The 13,928-nt window shown below is 37.7% G+C and overlaps 1 long non-coding RNA gene and 1 pseudogene across 1 annotated transcript in view; both read left to right on the top strand.

The window, feature by feature from the left end:
- LOC106509856 (uncharacterized) overlaps nt 1-13,928 on the top strand; it is a 967,706-nt gene that overhangs the window by 640,507 nt on the left and 313,271 nt on the right. The window lies entirely within an intron of this gene.
- Nucleotides 9,496-9,621, top strand: LOC146404883 (U2 spliceosomal RNA; annotated as a pseudogene).

Here is a 13,928-nt window from a genome sequence, read left to right on the forward strand (position 1 = left end):
AATGGAAATTAATTATCAGTGCTACAAACATAATGTTGTTTACATGAATCTAGTGGTAATTAATCAAGCTAAACTTTGTAAACTGTAATTAAAGTAGCAAAACTGCTGAAAGGACTCCTGAGTTGCATTTCACATGGGAAAGCTAAATAATCATTGTGGGGAAAAAATGGCAATTTCCTATGAATGTTAATCATTGGTCATGTGATTCATTCTACTAGTAGCTGAATATAAAGATTACAGTAGATTTGAGATTGCCGAAGTTCCCATCGCGGCTCAGCAGTTAGCCAACCCGAGTAGAATCCATGAAGATGCAGGTTCCATCCCTGGCCTCTCTTGCTCAGTGGGTTAAAGATTAGCTGCTGCAGTGAGCTGTGGTGTACTTCGCACACAAGGCTCGGATCCCATGTTGCTGTGGCTCTGGCATAGGTTGGCGACTACAGCTCTGATTGGACTCCTAGCCTGGGACCCTCCATATGCCGCGGGTACGACCCTAAATAGACAAAAAGACCGGAAAAAAAAAAAAAAAAAAAAAACGAAAAGGGAAAGAGAGAGAGTACTACATTAAAGACAAAATCACGTTCAAAATTAGGTATGTTGGAGTTTCCGTCGTGGCGCAGTGGTTAACGAATCCGACTAGGAACCATGAGGTTGCGGGTTCAGTCCCTGCCCTTGCTCAGTGGGTTAACGATCCGGCGCTGCCATGAGCTGTGGTGTAGGTTGCAGACGCGGCTCGGATCCTGCGTTGCTGTGGCTCTTGCGTAGGCCAGTGGCTACAGCTCTGATTCAACCCCTAGCCTGGGAACCTCCATATGCCGCGGGAGCGGCGCAAAGAAATAGCAAAAAAAAAAGACAAATAAATAAATAAATAAAAATAAAATTAGGTATGTTGATCTGATACTCTGTCACATAAACTAGTAAGAAATATTGCACTGAAAGCAATAAAACCGTTTGAACAAAGTCAGGATGATGTTGCTCCACATAGCTTGCAAAATCACACAACAGGGTTGCTTCCTAATGAGCCTTCTTTTCTCCTCCTCAGGACCTACAGGTTTATCCTAAACTTGACTGAGGAAGCTTTACCAGACGCAGATTCTGAAACGAAGTCATTTAGTAAGTGCTTCCAGTGAAGACCAGAGATAGGAAGAGTGGGACAGGGAAAGAGAGCAGCCAAGTGACAGGGAGGTCCTAGGCAGATGTCCCACGGAGGGTTCAGTTCCTTCTGTCTGGACCAAGTGGCTCCACTATCTGAAGGATAGTCCTTCAATAAAAATCACAGAGACTGGCTATTAAAAGCCCATTGGTGGGGCTGGGGTGTTAGGCACAGAAATGGCAGAAGTGGGCATTATCTTCTATAGTATTTGTTGCATGATTTGCCTGATTCAGTTGCCTCTTACCACATTTACAAAGCCATAACATTATTGAAGTCAGGATTCATGTCTAAGTTGCCTTTGCATTTTTTGAGTAATTTGCTAATGGTATGAATTCAGAAAATATATGCTGCATTGCTAAAAATGTGAAAATTAATTCAAATCTATCCTACTCACATTTTTTTCTGGACTCTTACCTGCATTTTGGTACAGTTATTTTGAATGAAATACCACTTTTTCTTTTTTACATGTATTTTAATTCACCTGCTACTATACTGCTTTGGAATAAATCTTAAATATTTGTATAAATTTGATTTTGTCTGATTTATGGAAGTTAAAGGATTCTGGATTCCAGAATTTTATTACTGTGAAGAACTGTATTATGAAAGTTATTCAACTTCCAGCAGCATATGCATGCAGAAATCTAAGAAGCACAAAATACCAAAGGGCACTCCAATGATTAATAACTTTAACACTGCTCTTGAATCCCACTCTTGGGCACAACACTAGATTTTTTGGAAAGGGCTGGTTGACTCAGGAAATTGCCAAACAACCTGAAGTCAAATGATGTCCTTGCTGATTGTGCACTTAATTCCAGTAACAAGGTGGATACCTGGTGAGTTTTCATCATTATATAAACTGTAAATTATTTGAGAACAAATCTCTTTTCTTATTATTTCAGACACTTCCCAGTAACTAATACAATGTTCTGTTCAATGGGTGGGCAACATACATTTTGTATGGATAAGATTATAATGCTAAGTCATGGAGAAATTTCTGTGGCCATAGTTCCTTGTGTGTGTGGCCTCTGTCAATACAAACAGATGCATAAAAGAAGTTCAAAATAAACCAAATAATCCCCTTTACTCCTTTGCCACATGCTTTCCTGAGCCTTGCCAGATATAAAGTTATGTATAAAATATAGGAAATCTTGGAATTTCTATTCACCTGTGTAAAATTTTGGAGGAATTTCTCCTAACATCCTAAATTTTAGTTTATTACAAATATACACACACACACATACAAACTTACACTGTGTAATGTGTGTATAAATTATCACACAAATTATAAAAACAAAATTGTCAGTTTGGGGAAGTGATGTGTATGCTTCTTTCTAATACTATCTCACTGGTTCATTCCAGAAGTAATTATTGACTTGTATCTTATATTTATCACTCACATACTTTTAAAATATTGAGTTTACCTAACTTTCTCAATTTAGCTCTAAGAAACACATAGTTGAGCTTTCATTGATTTTTGCATTTTATAAATATGGGATCACCCTGAAGATAGATTTTTGAGATTTCTTTTATTTATTATTTAATTATGTATTCATTTTTAATTTATTATATTCAAAAATGCAACACACTTTTGTTTGAGGAGGTATTTCTTTTATTTTCATTGCTGTGTACTAAGCTAATGAGTGATTATGATTGTTTACTTTTTATTTTCTTTTTTTATAAAAATGAACGTTGTTGAATATGTTTCCTGGTACAAATATGAAAGCCATCCCCTAAGTTATATAATTTAACATTAATACATTAACATATATTAATATATATGACAACATTAAGTATAATTAGATTTTAAAGCATTAAATATATTTTAACATTAGATATAGTCATTTCATATTTTTATTCATCACTCAGTTTGCTCTGATGTTTGATAGCTGTTCATATACTTTTTTTAGGTAATGCTTATTATTGATAATTTGGGTGTTTTTTAAAAAATATCTTTTACTCTAGTCATATCACTTTTGCATTTTTAGAATATTACTAAAGTGTAATTCTCAAAATTTTTTCTTTATAAAAATTTTTAAGGAGTTCCCGTCATGGCTCAGTGTTTAATGAATCTGACTAGGCACCATAAGGTTTCAGGTTCGATCCCTGGCCTCGCTCAGTGGGTTAAGGATCCAGAGTTGCTATGAGCTGTGGTGTAGGTCACAGATGCAGCTCGCATCCCACGTTGCTGCTCTGGTGTAGGCTTGTGGCTACAGCTCTGATTAGACCCCTAGCCTGGGAACCTCCATATGCCGTGGGCATGGCCCTAGAAAAAGACAAAAATAAATAAATTGCCTTTGATGAATGACTTCCGTATCAGAGAGCCCACACTTGGCATGTGTTCTAGAGAGGTTCACTGCCATTGTATCTTAAATGTTTTACGACTGGGGAGTTCCCATCGTGGCACAGTGGTTGGCGAATCTGACTGGGAACCATGAGGTTGAGGGTTCGATTCCTGGCCTTGCTCAGTGGGTTGAGGATCCAGGTTTCCGTGAGCTGTGGTGTAGGTCGCAGACACCAGACACGGCTCGGCTCAGATTCTGCGTTGCTGTGGCTCTGGTGTAGGCTGGCGGCTACAGCTCTGATTCAATCCCTAGCCTGGGAACCTCCATATGCCGCGGGAGAGGCCCTAGAAAAGGCAAAAAGACCAAAAAAAAAAAAAAAAAAATTTTAAATAGAAAAAAATTTAGTTTTATTTCTTAATTGAAATATTGCTGTTTTATAATATTGTGTTACTTTCAGGTATACAGCAAAGTGATTCACCTATGCATATATATCTATATTCGTTTTTATTTGTTTTCCATTATAGTTTGTTATAAAACATTGAATATATGGCTGCACTATATAGTAAATTCCTGTCTTTTAATCTGTTTTATATGGTAGTGTGCATCTGTTAATCCCATATTCCTAATTGTGCCTCTTCTCCCCACTTTGGTAACCATAAGTTTGTTTTCTACATTTGAGAATCTCTTTTTGTTTTGTAGATAAATTCTTTTGACTCTTTTTTTAGATTTATATATAAATTATAGCATATAATATGTAATTTCCTCTTTCTGATTTACTTCGCCTGTGTTCACTTACTTCACTTCCCATGGTGTTTTCTATTGTGGCTGTACCAAATTACATGTCTAACACCAATGTACTAGGATTTCCTTTCCTCCACATCCTCACCAATGCTTGCTATTTCTTGTCTTTTGGATGATAGCCATTCTGACAGGGGTGGACAGAGAAAGGCAAGTACTGTATGTTTTCAATTATATATAGAACGTAAAAGACAAAAAAATCAACTAACAAGTAGAATAAAACAGATTTACAGATATGGAGAACAAACTAATGGAGAGGGTTGGAGAAGGGATGAAACAGGTTAAGGGGATTAAGAGTTACAAACTACCAGTTACAAAAAGAATAAGTTACAGGGATATAGTGTACAGCAGGAATATTGTCAATAATTTTATATCTTTGTATGGTATATAATTTATGAAAATACAAAATCACTAAATTGTACACCTGAAACTACTATAACATTATAAGTCGTAGTTTTAAAAAGACATATTTTTTATTCCAGAAGTCGTTAGAATATTTTCTTTTACAATTTTTAATATTGTACCTATCACAGGTATTTAATCCACCCCAATCACATTATGAAGTATAAGTTGAGATACAATATTTTTATTAAATGAATGACTAATTTTCCCAATGCCACTTAGTTCTTTTTTAAAATTTTTATTATAGTTGATTTACAATGTTCTGTCAATTTCTGCTCTATAGCAAATTGACCCAGTCATACATTTATATACATTCTCTTTCTCACATCATCCTCCATCATGTTCTATCACAAGTGATTGGATATAGTTCCCTGGGCTATGTAGCAGGACCCCATTGGTTATCAATTCTAAATGTAATAGTTTGCATCTATTAAACCTGAACTCCCCATCCATCTCACTCCCTCTCCCCGCCCCCATGGCAACCACAAGTCCATCATCCATGTCTATGACTCTGTTTCTGTTCTGTAGATAGGTTCATTTGTGCCATATTTTATATTCCACATATATGTGATGTCATATGGTATTAGTCTTTCTCTTTCTGACTTATTTCACTTAATAAGATAATCTTTAGTTACATCCATGTTGCTGCAAATGGCATCATTGCATTCTTTTTTGCAGCTGAGTAGAATTCCATTGTGTATATGTACCACATCTTCTTAATGCATTCACCTGTTAATGGACATTTAGGTTGTTTTCACGTCTTGGCTGTTGTGAATAGTGCTACTGTGAACATAAGGGGTACATGTATTCTTTTGAATTGTAGTTTTGTCTGGATATATGCCAAGGAATGGGATTGCTGGATCATATGGTAGTTCTATCATTTAGTTCTTTACTTCCTCAATCACATTAATTATGTATAAATTTTTCATGTATGTTGGAACTTTTTCTGGGCTCTCTATTCTGTTACATAGGGTAATATATTTCCACACAAATGTCATATCTTTACTAAAACTTTATTTAAAATAATCCCTTTTATATGTAGGGCAAAATTTCCTCTCCTCTTTCTGACATGACCATTTTGAGATTATTATTCTTCGAAATAAATTATAAAATTATTTCTACATGTACCTCAAAATCCTGTAGTGGTTTTGATTGGTGAAATTAGAATTAAGTTAGGAGAATATGGTTATTTTTATGCTGTTGAATCTTCTCATTAATTAGCATGGTATAACTTTCCATTTTTATTGCTATCACAATGATACCTTTTTTCTTTTTAAAGCAGATCGCATTTTCTAAAAACAACCACTTTATTTCCTTATGTTTTACTTCTCTTCAGCACGCATTTCCTCCAGTGTGATTGGCATTTATGTTCCTTATCTTTGCAACAGGGAGGACTGCCTTAAGCCATAAAGTTCGCTGAAATGACACTAAGTAACATCTGAGGTTTTTATAAAAATGTAATTTTTCTCTGCTTTGTGTTCTTTGGATACTCAGCACTTGGAGCCCAGCCACCATTTCATGAGGAAGTCCAGGCAGCCCACAGAAAGGACCATGTGTAGAGGAAATTAGATTGTAGCCTAGGGTGAGCATTGAGCTCCAAATGGTCATCTTGAACGTAGATCCTCCATATCTCAATAAAGCCGCTTCAACAGATGCCACATGGAGAAAAGGCAGGCTCTCCACAGAAAATTCTGCCAAAATTATAGATTTATAAACAAACCAAAAAAAAAAAAATGATGATTGTTTTTTTAAACCTAAATTTTAGGGTGGCTTGTTTTACAAGTATCAGATTATTTATGTATTCTAATTGTAGCTGATGTATACAGAAATGCAAATAAATTCCATGGAATAATTACATTATCTGTCTACTTTGCCAAACTCTCTTTTTCTAATAATCTGTTTTATTAGACTAGAAGGGAGGTTCTACATAGACAATTCTTTCTTTTTCAAATAATGAGTTATTTTTGTTCTAATAAAATACAGTATAGATGAAAAATAGTGAAAATCTCATCTTTATCTTTAATATTCTGGATTTAGAGAGGAAGCTTCTAAAATTTTACTTTTAAAATTCTTAATAGGGAGTTCCCGTGGTGGCGCAGTGGTTAACGAATCCCACTAGGAACCATGAGGTTGCGGGTTCGGTCCCTGCCCTTGCTCAGTGGGTTAACGATCCGGCGTTGCCGTGAGCTGTGGTGTAGGTTGCAGACGCGGCTCGGATCCCACGTTACTGTGGCTCTGGTGTAGGCCAGTGGCTACAGCTCCGATTCGACCCCTAGCCTGGGAACCTCCATATGCCGTGGGAGCGGCCCAAGAAATAACAAAAAGACAAAAAAAAAAAAAAATTCTTAATAGGAGGGTTACATCATTAATAGGAGGGTTTACTATTCTATCATCTTCTGATAGAATAGTAAACCCCAGACCCTCCTTCTTCCCATGGAGACACCGGCTCAATCATATACAGACAAATTCACTTAGTGATAAGTTCAGAAACCAGTTGAGAGGGTCCTGCACCCAAGGCAAGGGTGAAACCAGCCACATTGAAATCGGTAAGAAATGCCAAGTCATTATACTTGTTCCTCCTAGTATCATCATGGTGCAGTTGGGAGAAAATTCCCAACTCCTCTTTCTCCCTGAGAAGGAAAAGAAAATATTGAAACGTTAAGTCCAACATTCAGACATTTAAGGTGTTTGCCTGAGGGACTTGTTTTTGTTTTTCTTGATTCAAAGTGCTGACAGGAAAGGGTGTATGTTGGGGGTAACTGACTCCAAAAGCAATGATTTGAACTAACATATACTCTCCATAGTTCCTCTCCTCAGGTCAGGGTGGAATGAGTGAGAAGAAATCCCAAACTTTTGACTACTCCCTGAGGAAGGGAAAGAGAGTCTGCATCTAATGCTCCAGTGTTTTAGAAGAGCTGCCCAAAGACTTGGTTTTTGTCTCACCTGTACTGGGACACTGAAGGGAACTGCATACTCTAGAGGCCTGGGATGCAACTGAGAACAAAAAAACTCTGGGTAGCTTGCGGGTGCTCCAGAGGACCTGTGGTAGAACAGAGACCTAATATAGCTAGGCGACCTCCCTCTCAGGGTAGAAAGAGAAAAGTGGAGCACCTGACAAACATTCTAGCTTTTCAGAGGGGTGACCTGAAAAACTGGTTTCTGTCTTGTCTGACTTTCCACACTGATGGTACCCAGGATATTGCAGAAGTCTGGATGCTGTTGAGAACAAAAGAGACCTGGGTGGGCTGTAGCTTCAGAGAACCTGCAGAACTGCACACAGACACAAAAGGGAGCAAGAGATTAGGAGCGCCTGAAAAAGGAAACCCACAAATTCCTCTAACTGGGAATTTACAGGCATTGGTCCAGAGAAGACGCATCAACAGGAAAGATTTAGGATGCCAGGAGAATCTCTAACTGTGTTGATTAGTGAAAGTCTTTCTCTGTACAAAACCAGACCATAAAACCTGGTAGAGGTGGCTATTCTTTCACATCTGCAGATTCCAAAACAAAGTGGCAAAGCACACGAAGAGGCAGGAAACATGACCCAATTAAAGGAATAAAGTAAATCTTCTGAAACTGACCCTAAAGAAATGGAAGTTTATGAATTTTCTGACAAAGAATTCAAAATAACTGTCATAAAGTTCTCAACATGCACAGGAAAATGATGCCTGAGAGAAAATGTAATATCAACAAAGAGGAAAAATACAAAAATCAACTAAGCACTAATTTTGGAGCTGAAGAATATAATAACTGAATTGAAAAATTTAGTAGAAGTGTTCCAAAACATACTGGATCAAGCAAAAGAAAGAATCAGCAAACTTTAAGAGAGAGTATTTGAAATTACTTAGAGGAGCAGAAAAGTTAAAGAATAAAAGAGAATAAAGGATGTTTTATATATAAACTTGGATAGGCAACAGCCTCCAGTTGCTCATTCTTTGAAGGTATTTTATAACATGATTGAAGTCTGTAGTTAGGTGATTTTATGGAAGAACGTTTGTTCTGATTTGACCAGTTGAAATGTGTTAGGAGAAGAGCTAGCTGAGACTTCCTTGAAGAAGAAGAAATCCTATCCCTGAATAAGATCTCCAGTTTATGCCCCAAAGTGCCTTCTTGCCCTTTCTGGGAGCTTGCCCTGTGGATTTCAGCCTTGTTTATCCAATCCCCACAAATGTATACATCAATCTCTTGTAATAGATCTCTCATATATCTCATTTCCCTTCTATTTTTCTTTGGGTTAGCCACGACTTATACCAGTTTCTTAAGTTAAATTCTTAAATCATTCATGCGGGCAGAAAATAAACATGCAAAATATTGTGCCCTCTCTTCCTCGCTGCTTCATTCATATACAGCATGAGCATAAAATACCATCAGCTCCATTATACATGGAATTTCAGTGAGATTCAAAGTGAGTCTAAAGCTAAGTATGTTAATTCTACAACTTAATAAGAGAAGACACTGGCAGCCCCAAGAGAGCAAGCTTTCTTTTTGAACCACAACTTGCTTAGAATGCAGACTGAAAGTTACTAATGGAGTTCTAGGAAGCACAAATGACCAAGGCACCCTGCTGTCTCCTTTTGCAGGGGAGCGCTTTCTTCCCTGTATTGGCCAACCACTGACACTGAAGTAAATAAATATTAGTTGCAAAAACACATGAATAAGATAGCAAGATTTTCCTTTAATGGAATATATAAACAATAATGTTCAAATATAATAAAGTATCGTTTATAATTCATACTGATAGTTTATAGGGGAGGACCCTTCTCAGTGCAGGGCCTATGTGAATTGATATCTCACACGCCCATGAAGCTGGTTCATGAAACAAGATATGTCTCACAAAGTACATGAGGTCTATAGGGGCGAATAGTTGCTTCTTGGCCTTTTGGCTAAGATCAAGCATAGTATCTGTTCTTATCAGTATAGGAGCGAATAGTAGAAAAGACTGGAGACTGATTATTGTAGTAATTCAAACTGGAGACACTGTTACCTCAAAATATGACAAAAGAAAACCCCAGAAAATAAAAGGATATATAATGTTTGTAGCATAGAATTAATAGGACTAATATACTGCTGATACACATACATATGTATATCAGCCCAGCAGTATGCCCATATATACTGTTGATGCAATCTAATAAATTGCTACCTATTCCTCCAACCTATTTCTTAAACCAAGACAGAGTAATCACACAGACACATATGGAGCTTAAAATGAAATACCTGCTTCAGTATGCAAAGTATAAGACTCCATAAGAAGTAAAATAAGAGAATGAGGCAAGGATTAAATGATGATTCTTGATTTTGTTTTTACTCTCAAATAAAGGAATAGGATGAGGGAAGAACTGACATGACTGACTTAACCAGAGTTAGAGATGCTGCACCAAGAGAACAATCTTAAACAGACCTTCTAGAGCAAGGGTTTTCTTGAATGTCCCTCACATGGAATAAGATGAATCTGTCATAACTGGGCACAGTTAGACCTAAGAGATCAAGAAGAGTGAAATAGAGCAAATATTATGAGGGAGGACCATGCCTGAGCAGTGTTTTTCAACATGTTAATTAACCACTTAATAGAATAATAAAGCCTAGGATTCTGCCTACTTCACCAATTGACTAAGGTGTCTCTTTTCCCTGTGAAGAGGAACCAATGGAGGCACTGAAATGTTGGACTGGAAATGATAATGAAAATTCTGCACCTGCCTGGAAATAACAGGAAAGCCTTTTCAAGAAAACAAGGTTTCGAAGAAAGAGGGATTCTTTCTCTCTGAGTCTGAATGTGAGAAGTGATGGAGAAACATGGTCAAAGATGAGTCCACATTTCTTCCTTCAATAACTGCGTGGAAAGTGTATTGTTTAAGAGACAGGGATTTTTCACCAAAAAATTTAGTAATTGGGACTTAAGTCTTTGTTTTGTCACTGGAGAATTTATTCTGCCATCTGGGAACACTTCTCACAGCCAAAAGGAGTGGTTGGCACATTTCCCAATACTCAGACAAGAGGAATTACAATAGGTATTATCTTTAATAAGTTACATTATAGTCTGCTTTTTAGATGTAGTTACTGTGGTTCTTCTGATTAGCAGTGTCCCAGGCTACTTGTAAAGAACTTGATGCTAATAAGAAAACAAGGTGACATTCTCTAGTAAAATCAAACATGGATTAAAAAACTTTTTAAATAGGAGTTCCTGTCGTGGCGCAGTGGTTAACGAATCCGACTAGGAACCATGAGGTTGCGGGTTCGGTCCCTGCCCTTGCTCAGTGGGTTGATGATCTGGCGTTGCCATGAGCTGTGGTGTAGGTTGCAGACACGCCTCAGATCCTGCGTTGCTGTGGCTCTGGCGTAGAGTGGTGGCTATGGCTCCGATTAGACCCCTAGCCTGGGAATCTCCATATGCCGCGGAAGCGGACCAAGAAATAGCAAAAAATTAAAAAAAAAAAACTTTTTAAATAAAAAATAAAAGGAGTTCCCATTGTGGCTCAGCGGTTAACGATCCCAACTAGCATCCAAGAGGACAAGATCCCAGGCCTTGCTCAGTGGGTTAAGGATCTGGCATTGCCGTGAGCTGTGGTGTAGGTCGCAGACTCGGCTCTGATTCCACGTTGTTGTGGCTCTGGTATAGGCCTGCAGCTACAGCTCCGATTGGACCTCTACCCTGGGAACCTCCATATGCTACGGGTGTGGCCCTAAAAAGACAAAAAGACAAAAAAATATGAAATAAAAAATTTTCAGAATCCTTGGGAATAGTAAAAATAAATACTATTTAAGGAACTTTCTAAATTATTCTTCCAATCCAGCTCCTTCCTTCTACTTGCCTATCATTATATATTAAGATGTGATTTTTTTTACTTATCTCTTCCGAGTATTGCTCAGCAACTGAACTGAACAGCCCACATTTCTGTCATTTCTGTATCCCTGTCGCTTGGCATATAATAAGCAATGGGGAGTTCCTGTACTGGCTCAGCAGAAACAAATCTGACTAGCAGCCATAAGGATGCAGGTTTGATTCCTGACCTCACTCAGTGGGTTAAGGATTTGTCATTGCCCTGAGCTGTGGTGTAGGTTGGAGACATGGCTTGGATCCTGCCTTGCTGTGGCTGTGGTGTGTAGACCAACAGCTGTAGCTCCGGTTAGACCCCGAACCTGGAAACCTTCATATGCTGAGGGTTTGGCCCTAAAAAGGCAAAAAAAAAAAAAAAAAAAAAAAAAAAAAAGCATTGGTTAAGCTGTCCCTTTTTTGGACAAGACCCTGCTGGAGTATATTTATAATATTTTAATGTCATACAATGACTCTTAATGACTAATGACACCTCACATATCACAACAGTAGATGAGTCTGTGACTCAATTACAGTAAATTTTATCTTATTTCTGACTCCTATTTGCCTATCTTTGGGCCTTGAGTTAATACTTTGCTGTGCAAACTTTAGCCTGGAACCTTAAAAATATTTTGTTCCTTAACGAATTCATCAGTTGCTCTTAACTAATTCATCTAATTCTCTCCTTTGTGCTAGGTTTTGTTACTATGTGCTGGAGACTCAAAGGTGACTACTCAATCTGATCTTGTCAGTATTGGGGTGTAGACTTACAGTTTAATAAGAGCTAGACATGTGAAAAATAAATGCAGTGGAAGAATATGGTAGAATTCAGCAGAATGTAACCCATGCCATATTAATTACTTTAGAGCACAGTGGGGTCTCAGAGGGCAATCAATTCTACCTGGGAGAATAGTTAGGAAAAATCTCAGAGAGTAGGTAAATTTTATCCTAATCTTTGGATAAAAGTTAACTTTAGGCAGCCTTTTGAGGGATAAGAAAGAGAAGGGTGATGGATTTATTAGGAAAATTGTTATAAACATGGTCCCTGCCTCGAGAGCTTACTAATGTGATAATTGGATACTTGGGAATTCCTGTCATGGCTCAGTGGTTAACGAATCCGACTAGGAACATGAGCTGATCCCTGGCCTCCCTCAGTGGGTTAAGGATTCTGTGTTGCCGTGAGCTGTGGTGTAGGTCACAGATGCAGCTCGGATCCCACGTTGCTGCTCTGGTGTAGGCTTGTGGCTATAGCTCTGATTAGACCCCTAGCCTGGGAACCTCCATAGGCCACGGGTGTGGCCCTAGAAAAAGACAAAAATAAATAAAGATAATTGGATACTTACTGTGGGTCTTCTAAAATTTGATGTAATTTTCATGAAAGTGGGGGCTATGCCTATCTTGCTTGCTATAGGGTCTTTAGTCTTTCTACCACAGTGGTCTGAATACATGCTTAGTGAATATTTGTTCAGTGGTAGATAATAATGAATGCATGACTCAATTTCATATACATTAGGACTCTGGTTCCACTTTGTTCCTCTGCAGTTCTCTGGGTTTTAATCTTTCCCACTAATTACGGTGTTGGCTATATCCATCCCTCTTTTCCCTCTTCTTCCTATTTCATTCTGTCCTTGCATTTTGCCACCTTAGACCTAGCAAGAAGCATAACTCATCGATACACTAAGGGCCCGATTGTCTCATGGATATGTTAATGCAGTTTCGCTGGCCATTTCTAAAATGCACTACAAAGCCGTATTAGTTTTCTATCGTGACTGCCCTTACTCTGATCACTACTCAGCAGCTTGCAAAGACAAGTCAACAAAGCCAGGCAGTTCTACCTCCAGCCCACTGAAAGTAAGGAATACGAGTTCCTTACCCGTTATTTAGTTTGTTCATTGTCCCAAGAGGATTATCTTAATTTCCTGTGGCTGTTCTAACAAAGTACCACAAAATTGACAGCTTAAAACATTGATTTTCTTATAGTCCTGGAGGCCAGAAGGTGGAAATAATTTTCACAGGGCCAAAATGAAGGTGTCAGCAGGACCATACTCACTCTGGATGCTCTAGGGGCAAATAACTTCCTTGCTTTTTCCAGCTTCTGGTAGTTTCAAGCATTTCTTAGCTTGTGGCTGCATCACTCCAAATGAGGTCAGCATTGTCAAATCTCTCTGCTCATCTTCACATTTAAATAAAAAGACACACATTTACACATTTGTATAAACTTATACTTAAGTTTGTGTAAAACTTAATTGATAAATTCAACTCATGTATAAAGTTTAAAATAATTAGGGGAAGTCTCTCGGAAGCACATTTTTTTTCTTCAAAATGTAACCACTGTTATGTTTCTTATGATCTATTCCAGATAAACAAGTTGCATGTGTGCTTGGGTACAATTTTCTCTGTGTGCAAGTAATGTTAGATTATATATAGGCATATATTTAAACAGCTTTTTTATAATTTACATATAATAAAATTAGCTCATTCTAAG

Source organism: Sus scrofa, chromosome 3, assembly GCF_054392235.1.
Source record: "Sus scrofa isolate SSC_HxYL_T2T_F1_AM1 chromosome 3, Sscrofa_HxYL_maternal_Yorkshire_Landrace_v2.0, whole genome shotgun sequence".
Taxonomy (NCBI): domain Eukaryota; kingdom Metazoa; phylum Chordata; class Mammalia; order Artiodactyla; family Suidae; genus Sus; species Sus scrofa.